A 22,920-nucleotide genomic window follows, 5' to 3' on the forward strand; every position below is an offset into this window, starting at 1 on the left:
CCCTCCTCAGGCCCTTCGTTACCAGCACTCCCAGCTATCTTCGAGACACCACTGACTTCCTGAGGAAACTACAGTCCATTGGTGATCTTCCTAAAAACACCATCCTAGCCACTATGGATGTAGAAGCCCTCTACACCAACATTCCACACAAAGATGGACTATAAGCCGTCAGGAACAGTATCCCCGATACTGTCACGGCTAACCTGGTGGCTGAACTTTGTGACTTTGTCCTGACCCATAACTATTTCACATTTGGTGACAATGTATACCTTCAAATCAGCAGCACTGCGATGGGTACCCGCATGGCCCCACAGTATGCCAACATTTTTATGGCTGACTTAGAACAACGCTTCCTCAGCTCTCGTTCCCTAATGCCCCTACTCTACTTGCGCTACATTGATGACATCTTCATCATCTGGACCCATGGAAAAGAAGCTCTTGAGGAATTCCACCATGATTTCAACAATTTCCATCCCACCATCAACCTCAGCCTGGACCAGTCCACACAAGAGATCCACTTCCTGGACACTACGGTGCTAATAAGCGATGGTCACATAAACACCACCCTATATCGGAAACCTACTGACCGCTATTCCTACCTACATGCCTCTAGCTTTCATCCAGATCATACCACTCGATCCATTGTCTACAGCCAAGCGCTACGATATAACCGCATTTGCTCCAACCCCTCAGACAGAGACAAACACCTACAAGATCTCTATCATGCATTCCTACAACTACAATACCCACCTGCTGAAGTGAAGAAACAGATTGACAGAGCCAGAAGAGTACCCAGAAGTCACCTACTACAGGACAGGCCCAAGAAAGAAAACAACAGAACGCCACTAGCCATCACCTTCAGCCCCCAACTAAAACCTCTCCAACGCATCATCAAGGATCTACAACCTATCCTGAAGGACGACCCATCACTCTCACAGATCTTGGGAGACAGACCAGTCCTTGCTTACAGACAGCCCCCCAATCTGAAGCAAATACTCACCAGCAACCACACACCACACAACAGAACCACTAACCCAGGAACCTATCCTTGCAACAAAGCCCGTTGCCAACTCTGTCCACATATCTATTCAGGGGACACCATCATAGGGCCTAATCACATCAGCCACACTATCAGAGGCTCGTTCACCTGCGCATCTACCAATGTGATATATGCCATCATGTGCCAGCAATGCCCCTCTGCCATGTACATTGGCCAAACTGGACAGTCTCTACGTAAAAGAATGAATGGACACAAATCAGACGTCAAGAATTATAACATTCAAAAACCAGTTGGAGAACACTTCAATCTCTCTGGTCACTCGATCACAGACCTAAGAGTGGCTATACTTCAACAAAAAAGCTTCAAAAACAGACTCCAACGAGAGACTGCTGAATTGGAATTAATTTGCAAACTGGATACAATTAACTTAGGCTTGAATAGAGACTGGGAATGGATGAGTCATTACACAAAGTAAAACTATTTCCCCATGGTATTTCTCCCTCCCACCCCACCCCCCCACTGTTCCTCTGATATTCTTGTTAACTGCTGGAATTAGCCTACCTTGCTTGTCACCATGAAAGGTTTTCCTCCTTTCCCCCCCCTGCTGCTGGTGATGGCTTATCTTAAGTGATCACTCTCCTTTACAGTGTGTATGATAAACCCATTGTTTCATGTTCTCTGTGTGTGTGTATATAAATCTCTCCTCTGCTTTTTCCACCAAATGCATCCGATGAAGTGAGCTGTAGCTCACGAAAGCTTATGCTCTAATAAATTTGTTAGTCTCTAAGGTGCCACGGGTACTCCTTTTCTTTTTGCGAATACAGACTAACACGGCTGCTACTCTGAAACCAATGATAGTATAGTTTACAAGGTGTTTTTAATAAATCTGAACACCAATTTCTATGGTGGATATGTCTTTACCCCCACTGAGCTTACACTGTTACTGGACATTTTGCAGCTAGAGCAGAGTGCCAGAGCTGTAAATCATGCCAGATTGTAATTGCCTGTCAGCACCTTACTACTGTGGGTGGCATTTTCACTTAGGAGAGCTCAACAATTGTCTTCCCTCTACAGTCTCATTCAAAGAGCAGTTTGTGTAGTTATTGGCCACCAACCAGTAGGAAGTGCATGGACGTGTGTCTTTCTCTGAGATCCCTTAGCCAGAAAGTGAGAGATTGCAGAGGAGATGATGGAAATGGCTGTAAATTGGGAAATTAAGAAAAAGTCCATAACTAGAATCTAGAATATAAATAATACTTTAAAAATCAAATGTTCTTTAGATTAGTTTTCACTTGATTTCTTATACTGGTGCTTATTTACCCTATGTTTTGGCTTTTTAAAACATTTTGAAATGGTGAAATATTGCTGCAAAACAATTATTAGCACTGTAATTCATTTTCAACTCACTGTAGTTATGTGTGGAAAATAATCAGCACTACATTAATGATAGGGTTATTGCCTCTAAAAGTTTATAATTTGAATGATAAGCTACCCCACAATCCAGGGGCTTGTCCACACCTGATCATTCCCTGGCATGAGTTAGAACAGGCTGAGGGCTGTTCTAACTTGCCTCAATTGCCCAGAATAGTAAGATGGTTCTGACAAGAGTTTTGTATATAATTAACAAGCGGTAAATGCATCATATTGCTTTGCCCTTTATCACCTTGATTATTTTCACTTATGTGGTTATGAATAAGCATGCACTATACTCTTCACTGACTGAGCACCCCAGGTGGCCAAAAAGGTTATTACTAAAATTGTAGCATTTAACTCTATGGCTGGTTGGGACAGAACAATGTGCCACTGAGAAAGGGAAGATCCCAGGTGGAGGTACTGAGAGGATTAACACAGAAAAGTAAACTAAAAACATAAGAACAGCCATACTGGATGAAACCAAAGGTCCATCTAGCCCAGTATCCTAATGATATCAAACCCATTTTTTGAAGCCTAACATGGTCAGTGAAAAAGAAAAGGAGTACTTGTGGCACCTTAGAGACTAACACATTTATTTGAGCATAAGCTTTCGTGAGCTACAGCTCACTTCATTGGATGCATCTTGCATCTTGCATCCGATGAAGTGAGCTGTAGCTCACGAAAGCTTATGCTCAAATAAATGTGTTAGTCTCTAAGGTGCCACAAGTACTCCTTTTCTTTTTTGCGAATACAGACTAACACGGCTGCTACTCTGAAAGATGGTCAGTGAAGGGAGAGATTAAGAAGAGTGACCCAGCTGTAGAGCACCCTTCCCAAATGGAAATGTGGCAAAGGTCTTACCTTAGGGATTCATTCCCTGAAGAAGGCATAAGCTCCACAGTGTCCTTGATCTCCTCTGCATTCAGGGGCAAAGGAGAAACCAGCAAGGCCTGAAATATTGCTGATGCCATCTTATATTTGTTCTGTTTTTACCTTTTTCTTCTGCTTTCTTTTCATTTCTCACCATGGTGCACTGCAATCTGCCTCTCCAAAATCGGCAAAGTTATGCCTGTCTTCCAGATGGCTGTTGGTGCAATTAGTTGCTCCATGTTGTATGTATTGCAGGCTGCCAAGTTCCTGTGTGCTTGTCAAGCTCCAGTTTGTTTTACTCTGGCCTGTGGACTATTCAAGGGTGCCTAGACCTGAAGTGATCCTGATCTTTTGCTCATCTGCCTATAGAACAACAGATAGTATTGGTATCTCCTTGCTTCCTGGTAGCAAGAAGAGACTAAGAGGGCAAGTTGTTTACATGGTTTCTTTAAAACCACAACAATAATGGAAAAAAGCTTTTTTTTGTGGGAGGGAGGGAAGCACTCGAGGGAAGGGGACTTTAGCTGAAGCTAAAGGGAGGGAAGCAAGCAAGCTAGCGTTTTCCTTGTTTTTTGTATTTGTCATTTTCAGTCTTTTCCTAGAACTACTTTGGAAAATGCGCACTTTCTCTTTCTTGAAAAATATCCATTATATTTTGTTATATTTATTGGCAATGCAACTGTTTCAAAGAAGATGCTAGGTAACAAATCGTTGAGGTGGGGAATTTAAGATACATTTGTAAAATGGTTGGTTTGTACCAATACGTTCTGGTTGCTCTGCACCATTCCACTAATGGAGAGCAGTCATAAAGCTGGTTTAACCAGCCATTTAAGTTGGATTTATTGCTGCTTTCCATCATAGGAGTGGTGCGAAGTAGCCTGAATGTGCAGTGGGACCTTCATTTTATGTAATTATAGAGACATTGCTATTTTAGGGAAATATCACTGTTCAGCCAAAGGCTTTGCTTCACAGTGGCATAGCCAGGTCTACCAACAAATCTCAGACTAAGAATACATCTGAAGCCATGAGGAAGTCTGAGGTTCTCCTGAAGATGTGTCTAGGTGGGTATTAATATAATGCCTCTAAACGGAATTCAAATTTGTGATGATTTTTATAAGGGCAATCATTTCCCAGAGATAGCTACTGAAATGTAAAAAGTAAGTGAGTGTTATAGGCTTCAGTGATATTATTCATTCCTTGTAATTCCAACAGCATTAGGGATAAGAAGTCTATCATATGAAAAGCTGAATTGTTCACCCTCTAGTCTGACACATGAAAGAGAGCAAGGTGGATCCTAGATAGCCTTATCCACACAACTCATGACTGTAAAAGCAGCTGATGCTTGTTTGGACCATGCAGAGAATTAAGCTCCCATGAAGAGGTTCACATTTTTTGGGGAACAACTTTAATGCCCACTCTGTGAAATGTACAAAAATCAGCTGCTTGTCTTGGTGTGTGGCAGTTTGCTTTCCAGTATCAAATGGGAGAACACGCCAAAGATTGCTGGTGAATAAACCTTTAAAGAAAAAGGCTGCATGTTACACAGTTCTAAACATGTACATGTATGGCAGGCTGCTTCACTGGTGCTTCGCTTGTTAAAAATCATCTCTGCAGCATGTGGGAGGTGTTAGTTCCATTGAGAAATGTCAGTGTAGCTCTCAGTGTCCTTGCTGCCTTTTTAAAGGTTAAAGCTGGGAACAGTAAACTTCTGCCTGGCATTCTCTGAAAGGTCTGTAAATGATGGCATGTTTATATCATTGCGGAAAGCTGTATAATCACGCATACAGTAATATTCTAATGTTATATTATTACATACAATATTCTAATGTAATAATAAATGTCGCTTCACATATTTTGGGGGGGATTTGGTGAGTCAATGATACCTACACAACTCTGTTTTCAATACAGGATATAGGGCATGCTGTGGATATCAACGTATATTTTGCCTGTGGTATCTAAAATGGGAACATACAGACACTGTATTTAGATTTGGAATAACTTTGGCTTTCTTTTTAAAACCTGCACAAAGAAAAAGAGTACTTGTGGCACCTTAGAGACTAACAAATTTATTGTGAAAGCTTATGCTCAAATAATTTTGTTAGTCTCTAAGGTGCCACAAGTACTCCTTTTCTTTTTGCGGATACAGACTAACATGGCTGCTGCTCTGAAACCTTTTGAGTGCCTAAAGTTAGGCTCCAAAATCCATATCTAGGATGGGGGGGGGGGAAGACGGGGAGACAAAGGTCCCAAAGATGCCAGACTCACATTTCTCCCTTTGCAAATCCCATGCCCCAAATAAGTGCCCTGATTTTCAAAGGTGCTGAGCACTCACAGCTTCCCCTCGCCCCTGGGGGAGATTTGTGGCTGCTCAGTGCATTTGAAAATCAGGCCATTCTTATGTAAGGGCCTAAATATGAATTTAGGCACCAACTGTTGGCACCCCCATTTGTAAATTTTGGCCCAAGACTCTAAGGCTTTGTCTACACTGCCAATTGAATGACACAACTTTTGTCATTCATGGCAAGTGCCTGTGTGAATGCCTGCATTGTCGGCAGGATCGCTCTCCTGTCGACAACGCGAACCCCGCTCGTAGGGGGTGGAAGTATTTTGTCAGCAAAAGTACTGACAAATAGCATTTACACTGCCAGACATTCAGTGACACGGCCGTGTCACTAAAAGCTGTGTAGTGTAGACTAAACCTAAATTAGCTTCTATTGTACATCTCAGGCAGATGTCAACTGTGATGAGTGCTCATCAGAAGGCCTGGAGATTTGAATAGATCTCCCATCTTTGGATGCTTATGTAAAATTGAATTAAATCTTCCGAGTTCTTCTTTCTCCTTCCCTACCCACTGCCTTCTTTATTTAACATTTTTCTCTTTTTTTCCCCAAACCTAGTCCTCTCCCCTCCCCTCCCAACTCCTTGTCTTCCTCTGTGTTCCTATTCCCCCACTCTCTGAATACAATTTTCTCTTTGGCTGATCCCCCAATAATTCCAGTTCTGCATTCGCATGATCCTTGTCTTTTCCTTAGCCCTCACACTGCCCTGATCCAAAATCTATTTGTTTGCCTGTGACCCAAGAAACTCTTAATGCTAGCTGGCAAGGGTGTTACAGGAAGATCCTGATTCTGGTATGCACATTCTGGTTCATCAAATAATGTAATGCAAGGTTGCAGATGAAAGCTGGTGTCACATTAGTTATTAATATCACTGTGAACAGTATGTAAGGCATAATGTATATACACTAAAAATATAATCTTAGTATCTGTATCAAGGTATTAGTCGCCAGCAAAGATGAAAAACAGTTTTGTCAGACAAAAGATGTTAATTTACATCCTGACAGAGAGATAGGTGAATTAAAGCATTGTAATATGACACAATGGTTGCCCATTTCCATACAAAGTCAAATGTTAACCAAGAGATGTGAAGTCAACTATAAAGGACATGCAGGAAAAAACATGGTTAAAGATAATGAACTTTGGAGCTATTTCTAGAAAGCAAAGATGACATTCCTTCATCCTGCACTTAGGACGTAAACAGGCAGTGCATTTCTATTCATGAAAACGGGATCTTGGTTGAAAACCTGAAGAGGTCCTTGGGTAACATAATCTTGTTTAGACAGGACACTAAACTGTTAATTAAATTTAGTCTCTAGAAAGTATACTGTGATTTTGTTTTATATGTAATCATTTGTTTCCAATATCCTTACTATCTCCTGAATCTCTAAGTCTTTGATAATAAATTGATTAGTGTTTGCACTATAAATATATCTCAGTACTGTGGAGTAAATCCAAGTGATGAATCTGATAAGCTGGTGTGTACTATTCCTTTGGGAACAGCAAGCCTGGTAATTCTCTGAGTATCCCATGGATAAGGGGAAGGACACTACAGGGAATGCTCTGAGGACTTAGGGATTGGTGTGTGACTGTTGCTACCTGTACAGAAAGGGTAAGGCCTGAAAGGTGGTGCTTATGCTATCAGTGGCCATTGGTTTCAGGAAGCTGGTCCACAGCAAGCACAACCCAGACTAGACTCCTTCATATTAAGGGCAAGTAGTGGTGAGGTGCCTCACACACTGCGTACCCCTGGGGAATGTCACAGTGCCACCTCTCCCACCAACCACTCTCACTATCTGTGGTAATATCTTGAATCCCTTATACAGTGTCGGAACAAGTCTGCTGGGCTGTCTGGTGTCTCTAAATCCCTCAAACTCAGCAGTGATATCCTGCAAAACTTTTAACAAGAGGCTCCCTTCAAAACTCTTCTACCTCAGGCAGCTAGACCTGTGATATACCTGTGTAATACTCCATTTGTCCCCTCCCACTCTTCCTCAGATAAGCAAGACAGAAAGACAAAAGCTGACCCAGCAGAGTAGGCTAGTGGAATATCAGCAAATGGGGCAGAATTAGGGACAGTATAGACTGTTCATCAGGAAGAAGAGGACATTTATCTAAATATTCATATAATCTTGGCTTCCTCTTTACCTCAGCTTCAGGGCAGTGTTTTGTTTTGTTTTTTTTCTTGAAGGAGTTGACTTATTCCTAGTGGTTACTAGCTAGTGATAAGAGGGTCAATAATGCAGACAGTAATCACGGGCAACATCCTGCCCATACATTTCACATCTACTGAGATTTGAAATATTTAGGCCTTTTCTGTTAGACATATCCATAAATTTGAGTCTCTGCGTAGCTTCTTTTCTCACATTACATTCCGCAGGGTGATCACAGGCTCAGATTCTATTCACCCTGAATACTACCTTACCCACACTAGTATCCCCTTTATTATACAGGTGTAGCTCTATAAGGAGGTTAAAGTTACATAGAAAAAAGGGAATTTATTACAAATTATGGACTTGTGGACCCGAAACCCATTAATATGTAATATTACTCTACTTGCTAATAGAAGATTGATTCCTTGTAGATTATTTTAGTATTGTGCCTTGGAGTTGCAGGCCAGGTTCTAACACAGAAATCAGTTAGATTGTTATCAGTACAGCTAGAATGTATGTGGAGACACTAAAAATATTTGCCTTAAGTTGAGGCTAGGAGCTAACAAAATAGAAATGGCACACATGTATGTATACTAAGGAAAATGCACATTGAAATCAATAAGCCAAATCCAGAGAGAAGGCAGGAACTTGCAGTTCTCATAAGAGTCAGAGGGAGTAGCAGATATTCAGCCCTTCTCAGGATTTGACTCAGTGCAAAACTGGCCTAAGTAAAAACTGCAGAATTTGACCCAATTTTAAAAAACCCTGTAATTTCCAATGAAGCGTAGGCTGAAAATTTCCCAGGGTGGTCACAGGCTCAGATTCTATTCACCCTGAATACCACCTTATCCACACTAGTATCCCCTTTATTTTCAGTGTGGCTTTTCATGAGAGACAAACATAAGTAAAGGTGAAAAACTGAGCCCCAAGGGATTAAGGGCTTGGTTGTGACTTGGACTACATACACAAGGGGAAGGAATAGGTTCTGGTTAGGATCTTGGGTTCAGATGCTTACTCCCCTGCTGCTTATCCTTCCCTCTTCCCCTTTATCCTGCTCCCCTCAGAGCAGGTAGGCTGGGATAAATGGAACCCCAATAAAACACCAGCCATTACAACCAAGCTGGTGGATGGGTAGGGTGCTGTTGTAATTTGCTGCTGGTGTAGGGAAAGCAAGAAGGGAATTGTGCCTTGTAGGGTGTCCCACAGTGAGGCATTTTATGCATCACCCCAGGGTCATGCCTTAAGACACAATCTACATTAAAAAGAACATTAAAAAGAAGGGCAGGTGAAAAAATAAATCGACGGTTTTCTGAATACTCCAGTACTTGACATCTTTTTTTAAATTCATTTTTATTGATTTTCTTACAGAAGTAATACAGTTTGCAGTGGTGTTGTAGGATTGTTGTCTGTACAACGCCTGTCCTCTGCCATGGTGCTGTCTCATGAGCAAACAGCATTAAAAGGGGAAAGAAAGAAAACGGGCAATAGAAAGAACAAATTAATAAAAACTTGTAATTATCTGTAAGTCACTAATGGTCAAATCTGTAAATCCTTATTCACATGAGCCATCCCATCAGAATTATTTGTGTGGAAGGTGCTATTCAATCTGAATTTCGATGGCAGCTATTTCTGTGAGTAGCTGTTCAGATGCATAAGTGTTTGCAGGTGCAGGTTCCGTTCTTCTTTTTTGTGGGACTATCATTTGATTACATGACCAAGTCCCGTTCTTTGTTCTCCAGAAAGCTAAATTATTTATAATCCATTGCAGCACTTCAGTTATAACCATTGACTTCCTCCATCAAATTTAATAAAGTCCAGGAAATTATCCCATACTTGTGAAATTTCTCCATGTTAATTTATTCCTTATAGCTTGTTTCTTTTTCACAGGCAGAATATATATATTATCTTTAATCCAATAATAGACTATCAACCATGTGCCCTTCACACAGTTCTTTCTGTTTTGCAAGTAACAAGCCCATCTTCACAAATTTAGTGTGCTTAATACACATTTAATCAGTTACAGACAAGAGGCATAACACAAGCCCAGTTCACTCTACATATGCAAACAGTATTTCTGGTGGTGAGGCCAGACACCCAATATTCTTTGATCAAGCAGACATTTCAATAGTTGAGGGATGGCTAATGGTCTCCAGCGTAATTTTAAAATATTTAGAATTATTAGGGTGCATATGGTACAGATTTATAATGGTTATATAAATGCAGGGTGAAAATGGGTAATGTGGTAATTTGCATCTAGTTAACAGCAATATATTGTAATTCACATATGTGACCATTCTGACAAATCAATGTTAAATCTTAAATCATTCTCCAATTTTAGCTTAACAGGTTGCAAGTGTCTGTTTTCTACATTTGTCATTACCATCTGTAATTTGGAGATTATGGGTCAGATTACCAGATGGTATGAACTGGGGTAGCACCACTGATATAGCTCAGTGGAATATGGTAGTTTATATCAGCTGTGAATCTGCCTTTGTATCTTTCCTGGTGAGTATGCTTAGGCTGAGGTAATAAAAAAATAATGCAAATTCCTGGGTGAACTGTTCACAGTTCTGGGTCAACTGCCCCTCTGACTCCCCCTGGTCTCTCTGAGACCTTCTAGGTCTCAGGCCTCAAGCTGTCACCTTTCTCTTGGGGTGGAATCGCATGATTCACCTACTCAGACTCATTAGCCCCTGAGTAGGAGTCCTCTGTGTATCCACCATGATTACCTCAGAAGGTCTGACTTTGACTCAGACCTTGAGGTTCTGTTCTCGCCAGGCAATGGCAGTGGAAATCAGTAAACAAATAGCCTCCTTGAAGCAAAATATCATTTACTTAGAAAAAAAGCATTTCAGATAAAACATCTTTAAAACAATAAAATGGACTGTACACACATCTAGCTCTTCCCTGGATCTGGGAAGGCCCTACTGCTTAGACTCCCTCCACAGAGTCTCTCTTTCAGTGTCAGCCTGTCTCCTTAGACAGCTACTGACAGGTGACTCCCTTCTGCCACTGACAAAAGCTTTTAATTCTTCAGTATTCTTTGATGTGTAACCTCACAGCTTTGGCAAAATTAGACTGCTACTTCTTAGAGGCCAGAGACAGGATTAGTGTAGCTAACGACTTGCCACAGTGTGTGTTGGGAGGTCCTTATCTAGATTTATTATGTGACTTTCCTGTTTTTGCTCTTCCCACAGTCCCCAAATAGTTAAATCAATATGGTCATGCAGCAAATTCCAATAATCCCAATATACCATAACTTCCTCTCACTTCCCAGGTCACATGAAGTGTTCATAAAGTTGGTTAGAGCTCAGTATTCATAAAATTATGACATATCGGCTCCACATCCACACACAGATCTCCTTTGTACACATGAAAGGGGAGGGTGAGCACCTCGGTAATAATCATCCCATCATCATTGGATCTCATAGTAACCACATCCTTGGGAATATGGTGGTCCAAGGTAGACATGAATTATTACCTTTCCCACCCCACAGCATCTGGCACTGAATTCACCAAACTATTGGTGTAGCCTGTGGCTGCACTAACATTTGTTCAAAACTCCTTCTTTGATGCATTATTCTCCTGTATGTGGGACTTCCATGGGCAGTAGGTTGTAGGAGACATCCTGCCAGGGGAAGATTGTGATGGCTATGGACGCAGTTATGCAGTCTGAAATTCCAGGGTTGCACTCTCTATGAATTTGGTGGCTAAGTCTCCTTCCCGCTTCCCAGTTTAAACCAAAACACTTTCAAAACATGACTGCATTGGAGCAATGTATAGATAGTGTATGTTGGTCCACCTCTGAAAATTGTTTATATTGGTGTACATGGGAAACGCAAAAAGAAAAGGAGTACTTGTGGCACCTTAGAGACTAACAAATTTATTAGAGCATAAGCTTTCGTGAGCTACAGCTCACTTTCAAGAAAAGGAGTACTTGTGGCACCTTAGAGACTAACAAATTTATTAGAGCATAAGCTTTCGTGAGCTACAGCTCACTTCATCCGATGAAGTGAGCTGTAGCTCACGAAAGCTTATGCTCTAATAAATTTGTTAGTCTCTAAGGTGCCACAAGTACTCCTTTTCTTTTTGCGAATACAGACTAACACGGCTGCTTCTCTGAAACATGGGAAACTCAGAATAGCCAATGCTTTTGTTGTTCTCATTGTTTCAACAGTATTTCAGTTGTTTCAATTCGTTTTGCTACATACTTACAAATGGCTTCTGTGCCCTGAATAATAGGGTTGGAAATAAATAACTGCTAATTCTTCCTCTTTGTTTGGTAGTTAATAGAATATCAGGGTTGGAAGGGACCTCAGGAGGTCATCTAGTCCAACCCCCTGCTCAAAGCAGGACCAATCCCCAATTTTTGCCCCGATCCCTAAATGGCCCCCTCAAGGATTGAACTCACAACCCAGAGTTTAGCAGGCCAGTGCTCAAACCACTGAGCTATCCATCCCCCTAGTTTAAAGGGTTCCAATTGCACCTGCCTTTTACATCCCACCTCATGTTTTCTGCTCAATCTGCTTCAGACCTGCAAGCATATTTCCCTCTAAATAAAGTAGGCGCTAAATGATGTTTTTAAATGCCTAAACATGTCATCACCTATGCTCACCAAATGAATAGCAAGTTAGTTGTATATGTTGTCAGGGCATGCACTCCAGCTGTTGATCAATTAATATTAAAATACAATTTAGATCATTTACAATGATGCTGTATGGTCGGTAGCATCTGGGAGCAGCATTAGGGGCAGTAATAGACAATAAATATATCTCCCCATTTACTAGAGTGGTAAGACTTGGATTTCTTGGTGTAAGTAGTCTATGGATATCATATTAGCTAGATGCTAATAAAGGCAAATAAAAACTGGGACAGGGAACATCTCTACTATCTTCCCCTATGCAAACTGAAATATGTTGACTTTATTTGGTTGACTCTAATTTTGTCTACAGGGCTGGAGTATTACACTTTAGTCCATTTTATAATGTATTTATCCAAATTATTTTGCCTAGAGTGAGAAACAAATTCCCAGTGAACTGAGTCAAACATCAAAGATAGGTTTCAGAGTAGCAGCCGTGTTAGTCTGTATTCGCAAAAAGAAAAGGAGTACTTGTGGCACCTTAGAGACTAACAAATTTATTTGAGCATAAGCTTTCGTGAGCTACAGCTCACTTCATCGGATGCATTCCGATGCTGTAGCTCACGAAAGCTTATGCTCTAATAAATTTGTTAGTCTCTAAGGTGCCACAAGTACTCCTTTTCTTTTTGCAAACATCAAAGAGTTGTTATAATCATTGACTCATTGTCCTTATTTTCTAAAAAAGAAAAGAGAACTTGTGGCACCTTAGAGACTAACAAATTTGGTTAGGTGAGGTGCCACAAGTACTCCTTTTCTTTTTGTGAATACAGACTAACATGGCTGCTACTCTGAAACCGTCTTTATTTTCTGACGTTATGTTAAAAGGACACTGTTCATGGCTCATATCTCCTATCTCCCACATCCCTTCTCCTTGGAGGAGAATTAAACTAGTGTGAACTAAGGCCACTTGACTTCTGAAAGAAAGTGTCCACATAGGACTAAAAAGTGCTATAATGTATGTACATCAATTTCACACCTTTAGTTAATTTGGCTTAATTTTCCTTAGTGTCCCCTAGACAAGCCCTCAGAATTGTTGTAACTTACATGCTGAAGGGCAAGAAGAGGTGTGAGTTAAAGAAGGTGAAATTCAAAACTATAGTGGTCATGACTATTAAATAGCAAGCAGCACCTGCTATAAGGCAAGCAGATGGACTAGATGCACCTTTGGTTCTGTCCATCTATAAATTTATTTTTTCTGTTGAGTCTTATCAGTGGTAAAATTATTTTTGAGCAACCACCAAATAGTCTATGATGAAACTCCTACATCTATACTGAAAACTGTTCTTAACTGCAAAATGTAACAGCATATTTAGCATCATTATTGTTTTAGATATTTTCAGTTTAACCTAAAGGACTAATTTTTTTAAGCGACTGGTGATTTTGAGTGTCTCAATTTTTGGGTGCCCAACTTAGGATGCCTTAAATGGGCATGAATGTTAATAAATGCTAAGCATCCTCCCTCTGGAAATCAGGCCCCCAGATCAGTCAAGCTGGGCACCCCAAAATCAGAAAACTTAATATTTGTCTGCTTACCTAGATACATATCTTGTAAATTGCTGCCATTGTTGCTCAATAGTATATATTGCAAATTTGTACTTACATAGGTACCACATTCATAAATAAAGTCAAACAATATAAAGTCTAACAGCATTACTAAGACACCCCAACAGTAGCAATATTAGAAAGGGACCATTAGAAATGTGCCCTTAGAGATCTACCAAGAGAGCGTAAGTGACTTTTTCTTTTTTAATAGCTGAATTAGTCTCTCCCTTTTTGCAAAGACTGAAAGCAATACAAAGGCTAGAAACAGCAGTCTGCAGAACATGCTAAAAAATGTTTTGACAAATATTCAACATGAAAAACCCCCACCTTATTTAATAATTTAGCATCTAGAATTAAGGCATGAAATCAGGAGCTTCATGAAATCAAGGTTAGCATAAAAATCAAACAGCAGAAGTTATTATCAGATAGAGCTACTATCACAGGATCATCACGGTATGACATATAACTCCCTCCCCGCACCCTCCCCCTCCCACCTATTACAGAGATATAGAAAGTAACCATTCAGGGAGATACTGCTGCTACCATTCTTGTAATGTATTGCTTTGATAGAATTTGTAGATGTTACTTTTCCTATACTTAAAAAGGAGACAGATAAACACTGAAATGTGGTTACCCTTCCAGATTATTTACACTTCAGCCAACGTACAATCTGCGACTACTGCAGTTCCAGCATCATAAAATGGCACAGAAGGAAACCATCCTGAAAGATAAGGGGACAGTTCTTCCATTTCCTTATTTAGAAGATGGTAAACGTGTCAAGTAGCACAAACTTACCACCTAGTCCTGAAAGCCTGCCATTCATCATTTATTATTTGTACTGTGGTAGCACCTAGGAGCCCCAGTCATAGACCAGGACCTCATTGTTCTAGGCACTGTACAAACACAGAACAAAAAGTGACCCAAAGAGCTTAGACATGGAACCCCCATTGGAGTCAATAGTACCATCTGCTGCTTGAAGCTTGCAAGGCTGAAGCCTTATTTGTCTTTAGTGGTTACTGTCATCAAATTGTATTTCTTCTAAAGTTTACTTGCCTTAGAATATGGTAAGAATGCAGAACCTATTAAATTAACAAAAATTATGTTACAAGGGTGCCATCCTTTGGGCATACAACAAAATTCTTAGCCCACCAGGACTGGTGCTTAAGGGACATTCTCACCATACCATCCATTAGTATCGTGATATGATGGGAGCTGTCAGATACTGTGGTGATGGGAACTTTAGCTATCATCATCATCACTCCCATAACCGCATTGGTAATTGAGGCACCATCATCGATGAGCAATCAACCAATTGTCTCCACCCCTGATGATTGTGTATCAGTGCTTGAGTCTGCGCGAAGTCCATTCCTGTCCACTCTTTTATGTTGTCAATCCATCTCTTCTTCTGTCTACATCTTCTTCTCTTCTTCTGTACTGTCCCTTGGAGGATGGTCTTGGATAGGCCAGATCATTGTGTTACATGGCCATACCACTTCAGCTTGCACTTCTTCATGGTCTTCAGGAGGTCTTCATATGACTCAGCGCATTGGGTGATGATGTTCTGGACCTCTTCATTAGTGACGTGGTCAAAGTAGGAGATGCCCAGAATTTTACGGAAGTATCTCATCTCTACTACCTGTATTTTCCATTCAAGTTCTGCTGTAAGGGTCCATGTCTCGCATACATTCAGAAAAAAGGAAATGGCCAGTGCGTGCAGCAGTTTCAGTTTGTATTCCAGGGAGATGTTCTTATTCCTCCAAATTGGCTTTAGCTTTGCCACTGCTGCTGTTTGCACAGTTCTTGCCAGAATTTCTGCCTTGGATCCTTCATCAGTGATGATTGCCCTCAAATACTTGAACTGTTTCACTGTCTCCAGCTCTTGTCCACTGACAAATGTGATGCCGTCACATTTGTTTGTCATCAGCTTGGTTTTCTCTGCATGATTTCCATGCCATATTTTGTGGAGGTTTCATCCAATCGTTTCACAAGATTGGCAAATTCATCTTCACTGCCTGCCAGGCCATCAATGTCATCAGCGAACTGAAGATTTGAGATTGTTCGCCCCTCGATGCTGACTGTGCATATGTGATCTTCTAGGGCATCAGTCATTATGCACTCCAAGTAGATGTTGAACAGTGTGGATGAAATAAGGCAGCCTTGGTGGTGCAAGAACAGTGGTGCAAAACTCCCCTCCTATTGTGCCATTGATGAGAACTGCACTGTTGGCCTTGGCATACCGTTATTTAACGGTATGAATAAGCTTATGACCAACATTATACTTCTTCATGGTTGTCCAGAGAGCTTCATGCCATACTCTGTCAAATGTCTTCTTCAAGTCAATAAAGACTTGGTAGATATCCTGCTGGTGTTGTAAGTACTTCTCACATAGAACACGAAGGTTGAAAATCTTCTTGTTCTGTGGTACTTCTTCCAGGACGAAAGCCAGCTTGTTCTTCAGCAATGATATTCTCTGCTTGTGGCTTCAATCTGTTCAATATGACTTTCAACATCGCTTTGCTGGGATGGCTAATTAAGCTTATGGTCCGGTAATTTTGACACAATTGCAGGTTGCCTTTCTTTGGCAGAGTGACTATTAGTGACTGTGTCCACGTCGAGGGCCACTAACTGGTCTGCCAGGTCTTGTAGCAGATCTTGGTGAGTACATCTATTACTATTTCTCCATATTTCATCAGTTCAGCTGGGATGTTGTTAATACTTGTAGCCTTTCCATTCTTGAGTAATTTCACAGCTGTCTCCACTTCTTCACGCAGTATTGGAAAGTCATCCTCCTCTGTTGAATCTGGGCTGTCTAAGACACTAGGATTTCCATTTGTCTGGTGGTTGTATAGATCAGAGCAGTAGTTTGTCCACCTATTGATGATGTCCCTTTCTTCTGTAAGACTGTTCCCTTCTTTGTCTTGAATTGCATTAGCTTTGATCCATCTTTCCTTCGTCAGATCTTTTACAAACCTAGAAGGCTCATTTGCTATTTTTATTATTGATACACTCTTTAATTTTAGAGCATTGTTTTTCAATCCATCTCTCCTTGGTCACTTTCATTTCTTTCTTGATCTTTCTGCCAATCGCTCTGTTTTTATCAGCTCCCTCAGTGCTGTTCTTGTGTCTCTTGAGTTCTCTTCTAATGTCACACATTGGTAGTATTACATTTGTGACCCATGTTTTTTTCTTCTTATGGTATTTCCCAAGGATGTCCATTGCTGCCTCATTCATTACAGCATTGAAATTGTTGGTCGTTGTTTCTATGTCTTCCTCTAGAGCAAGCAGAGGGGCAAATTTTTTGCTGATCATTGCTTGGAATGACTCTGCAATGTTTTGGTCTCTGAGTCTTTCTAAATCAAACTTGGTTGTGGTGAATTTTGGCCTGATGGTTTTCCTTAGCTGCAGCCAAAAGTTTAGCATCACAAGGTCATGATCACTTCCAATATCAGCACCAGCAAAGCTCCTTGTTTTAGCTCTGTTAATCCCAGAACGAATTGGTTTTGACCATGATGTAGTCCATCTGGCTGTGATGCAGACCATCAGGTGAATGCCACGTTGATTGTCTGGATGCTTTATGTGCTCCTAATGTGTGTGCAAGAACTAGATTGTTATAGCTGGCAAACTCCAAAAGTCTCAATCCTCTCTCATTGGTTACCACATTAGAGAAAGGGCCTCAATAATCTCGCCAATCTGCCTGTGCATCAGTCCCACTTTAGCATTCCAATCTCCCTGTACAATCAGGATATCTTTCTTCTGTACCTTATCAATGATGTCTTGGAGCTGATTGTAAAAATCTTCAATTTGCTCATTGTCATAGTCTGTTGTAGGGGTACATAGATTTGTACCACTGTGATATTAAATGGTACTACCTTTAGACTGATTGAAATAAGCCTGCTGGATATTGAATGGCATCCCAATACTGAATTCTTGACATCTTTATGCACAAGAAATCCTACACCGTTGACATGTTTGTCCTCTCCACTGTAATAGAGTACATGGCCTTCTTCCATTAGTGCCTCTCCAAAGTTCTTCCATCTAACCTCAAAGATTCCGAGGAGGTGCCAGGTATTGTTCCATTTTGTACGTGAGTTCTTTCAACCTCCCTATTTGTCTCAATGTCCTTGTATTCCATGTGGCTATGGTGATGTTAGCTCTTCCACAGATCCTCTTTGTTGGGGTTACACCAATAGTATATTTGTCACATCTTCCCTGGTGGGAGACGGACGGCACGGTCATTATTAACCTGGGCTGTGACCAATCCAGTATGGACATGGTTGACTTGCTCATTATATGGTGTGTCTTGGGCAAATTTCTAACCTGCTGGAGCCCATCCCTCTTCAGGCAGCCCCATTTTAGTCGCCTCTTATGACATGCAGGAGGAGCAGTGGGCCTATTCCATCCCTGGACCTACAGGAGGAACTTTAGCTAGGCATGGAATAATAATTAAAAATAATAAAATGTGCTTCTCATAAAGACAGAAAATCAGTGTTTTTATCCTTGTAGTGTCTGAATATGCATACAAATTCCTGGGAGTTCATCTGTAGGGTAGCATGAGTTGAAGTCTTCATTTAGAGCTAAATTTCCATTGACTTCAATGGGCTTTGGATCAGGCCCCTCATTACCAAAGTTAAACATGGTTTTCATTCCTATGCACTCATTATTGTAGTATCAAGTTGGTATATGTATTTATATTGTGCAGTAGGGAGATAATGCCAAACAAGTACAAAGCCATTGACGTGGAGGCTTTAATGGCAATCTAAATACATGAAGTGATATAGTAATGAACAAACAACACACTACAACAATAGGTAAACATGGAATGGGGTGTATTTTCATAGATGGAATGAAACATGGATTGTTACCAAGTATTATTACCTAAATTACCTTGTTTAACAGGAATGCAGTATGGTTGAAGCAGCACTGTATTTATTCCTTCCAAATCCACCAGGAAAGGTACTTCCACAACTTCCTAAATTCAACAACCTCTTCTAGCGATTAGATTCAAAGCTCCATTATGCTAGGCAATCTACAAATATACAGTAAATGATAACCCCATCTGCAGTATTTAGTGACATAAACTAAGCAATGAGGGCCGCTCTTGAAATGATTCCCAGCACTCGACAATGGCAAGTGTATGGGTGTGCTGTGACTGCTGGTTGTTATGCCAAACATAATTGTCCCTTAAAAAGAAAAGGAGTACTTGTGGCACCTTAAAGACTAACAAATTTATTTGAGCATAAGCTGTTGTGAGCTACACCTCACTTCATCGGATGCTGTAGCTCACGAAAGCTTATGCTCAAATAAATTTGTTAGTCTCTAAGGTGCCACAAGTACTCCTTTTCTTTTTGCGAATACAGACTAACACGGCTGCTACTCTGAAACCTGTCATAATTGTCCCTTAGTTACTTTTTTCTTCCTTCCTCCCCCCCATGTATTTGTTCTGTTCACCTGTTGTCTCTCGTATACTTAGATTGTAAAGCTTTTTGCTGGGTACAAGATCTAGCACAATCCCTCACTGGATCCTCTACTACACTAGAAATAATTTAAGTAAATAATAACAAATATCTCAAAGTAAATATGTTTTGGATCATTATGTAATAAACTGGGCAATGCATTTTATATATTGTAAACTAAAGACATAATTTAATAAAAATGAAACCTAGTTGTAATAATATCACTAAGATCCTAATACTGTTCCCATTGAAGTCCACGGGAAAACTCCCATTGACAGTAGCGGTCAGAATCAGGTTTTTAGCTAACATCTTTGTAGGATGCTCTAAAGACTGTCTTATTAATCTGTGGCACTATAGGTAGGATGGAATGTGCTAAATTTGTTATTGAAAAGGTTTGTTTTGTCCATTAACATTTTGCATGTGTTTTCGGTGCTTATGGGATGCATAAGGGATTGACCGTTAAACTCAATAGTCTTTTATATCCCTTAAGGCAATGAGCAGTGAATCATAAAGATATCAGCCACAAGCACACACACGGGAGTCTCACAAGAGACTAGAAGGAACATCTCATGCAAAAACAGGAAAAGGGAAGGGAAATTCAGACTGTGCATAAGAGGAAGGAGCTGCTTTATCAGTGATAAAGGATCTGATTGTGTAGTTAGTACAAAGTCTGAATTGGTTGTGGCATGTGGCCACATCATCCAAGGTAACTCAGGGAGCACATACAGCAGGTGTGCAGGCTGCACTGTCCTTTTGAATTGTGCAGCATCTTCTCTATGGTGGGTCTGCCACACAGGGTCATGAGCTACTGTGGAAGGCGGGGCCTGGCTGTGGCCCCACCTCTTCTCCATCCACAGTGCAGGCATGAAAAGAGTATTCCTCATGCTTCTGCATTCTCCCCAGCACAAAGTGTTCATCTAAGATTGGCCCTCGTGCATGGTGAGAACGTTGCTTGTATCCTGCCTTTCTGTGAGCACCCACACAAGGGCCAGTCACAACCTAGCCCTAACATTCAGCTGGTACCACAAAGAGCCTGATTCTTCTCTTTCTTGGACCAGTGTAAATCAGGATTAACTCTACTGAAGTAAATGCTTATACACTGATGTCAAACTACTACTAGAGGGGAATCATCATTATAGATTTTTTTTAATGTAGGGGGTCTCAAACTAAATAATTTCTTCTCTTGGAACAAGTTTTTTTCCCCTCTTGATCAAATTACCATTGACATATTTCCCATTAGGTGTTGGATCACCAGCTTTTCTGAAGAGGGGGATTTTAATCTCCTATGTAGCGGAACATCATGTCAATAAAATATATGGAATCTCCTCACTCCAGACCAGCAGTCTGTGGGGAAACAAATGTCCAGACATCCTGGGCTTCAGAGATTCTCTCACCAATAGAGCACAACTTTTCAAGTCAGCAGGGGAAAACACAAACATCAGTTTTGGCAGATGACAGGATGTAGCCTGTCCTACAGAATGGGATTTATTTAGTTCAGGACTGAGAAGTGAGTAATACAGCAGCGAGAACCTGACAAACCTCTCTCCTAGGAGAAACAAACAAACCCCAAACTCTAACACATGTTCCATTGTCCTTGGGAAAAAGATAAATTTCCTCTTGTTGCAGACTTCCTGATACAGGACTCAGTGAATGCACAGAGTTACCTCATGGCCCAACACAATAGAGCAAAACCAAAACAATAAAGCAGTTTACATACTTACTTACATGTGCATATTCTAATTTTTTCCTCCAGATTATTTTAGCAGAGGGAACAGGTGCACTGGCCAGGCTTATTCAGAACAAAATAGAACCTCTGCAAAATGTAACAATATAGCACCATGCTTTGTCAGGTAGTAGTATGACAGACAGTAATACATGGGGCACAAGTGCAGGACAATGGGCCTTGGAAGGCCTGGGATCTGAAACTGAGGGGGGTGTAAAATCTCCTAGTACTTCCAACATTAGGTCCTGATAGGCACTGCCTTGCATCCTGCATACTTATGAACACTGGTGCAAAGTGAGTTTTAAACATTACCAAGGCCCAGATTCTAAGCTGCATCCAAGTTGCACTTCACACAGTTTAGGAGGCTGAATGGCTCTAAGTTAACCTTTTCATTCAAACAATACTAGGACTGGCTAGAGACTGGGTTTCAGGCCTGCTACAATTGATGCCAGCTACCCCTGGTCCCAACATCACTGGGATCACCAGGGAGTAAGCCCTGGTTACACCCCCTTCCTCTCAGTTACACCCTATGCACGAGAGGCTGAGAAGCTGGGTGGCGTATGCTTCCTGATAATTTCCTGGCATAGAGAAGAAATCTCAAGAGGCAGGATCCACCAGTTTTACAGCTACTTCATGCTACTAGCATAGTGCAAAGTAGCCAGTGCCAGGCCAGGATCTGGTCCATCAAGTTTCACACCCACTTCACACAGGTATGAATAATTATGCAAAATGCCTGGTAGTGGGTCATCTGGCCCCATGATCCGTTTTTACCTTCAGTTCATCCAGGTGCTCCTCATGGAACAAGAGAAAAGACATTTTATAAGAACCAGGTAAAGTACCTAGCATTCTAAAAATGAAGCTCAGCTAATAATGTGCTAATTCTCAGATTCCATCTGGGCTAATCTTGCAAAGAAAAGTGCTGGGTTCTTGGTAACACATTCATTTGTATCAAGATTTTCATAGTGGCAAAACTACGTTTATTTTTTAAGCCACCCTTTAGTTAGTGGCTAAAAGGGGTGGGAGGTTCCTAATTTCTTTTATATACTCTACAATGTAAATTCACTTACTCAAATATTCATTAGACATTTTTGGTTCTTAGCCAAAGAACTTTACAGGAAATCTTCACTGAGTAAGTTTGCTTTACGCTTGCCCTATGTTTGTTTGAACTCTACTGTAGCATTCTAACTTCTCAAATAAATGCATCCGATGAAGTGAGCTGTAGCTCACGAAAGCTTATGCTCTAATAAATTTGTTAGTCTCTAAGGTGTCACAAGTACTCCTTTTCTTTTTGCGAATACAAACTAACACGGCTGCTACTCTGATACCTGTCAAATAAGGTTGTTACCCATGAAACAAGTCAATTTTTTGGTGATATTTAAAATATATCTTCATTTAGGATAGAAAACAGCAGGAAGATGTGTAAAATATTTTCATGAAGAGCACAAAGACCAGAGCTTCCTGCCTCACTATAAAAAAGTATCATGAATTACAGACTCCTTCTCTTGCCAAATACAGTCAGGAAGTGACTGTTCCCCGGAGACTGCACTTTCAAATAGCTCTTTTCAACAAGAAGGGCAGAAAAGGAAGCAAAAACCTGCTTTTCTTCTTTATTACTGTTAGTTTTATTTAAAACAAGGCCAAAAAGCTGCAGATACACATTGTTTGTACAGGTTAAAAAAGAAAGTGCTTAAATATAGTCTGTGAAAAATATATCACCAAATCACTAAAACATTAATGGTTTACCCAAGGTAAATAAAATACTTTGAAACATGAGGGCTGGATTTCCTTAAA

The 22,920-nt window shown here is 40.7% G+C and overlaps 1 long non-coding RNA gene across 1 annotated transcript in view; it reads right to left on the reverse strand.

Annotated features, from left to right (window-relative positions):
* Positions 1-3,284: 3,284 nt before the first annotated feature.
* LOC122457720 overlaps positions 3,285-22,920 on the reverse strand; it is a 28,188-nt gene continuing 8,552 nt past the window's right edge. Inside the window, exon 3 of the long non-coding RNA XR_006277393.1 lies at positions 3,285-3,646. This is a non-coding gene — a long non-coding RNA (uncharacterized LOC122457720). The remainder of the gene's footprint in view (positions 3,647-22,920) is intronic.

Source organism: Dermochelys coriacea, chromosome 1, assembly GCF_009764565.3.
Source record: "Dermochelys coriacea isolate rDerCor1 chromosome 1, rDerCor1.pri.v4, whole genome shotgun sequence".
NCBI lineage: Eukaryota > Metazoa > Chordata > Testudines > Dermochelyidae > Dermochelys > Dermochelys coriacea.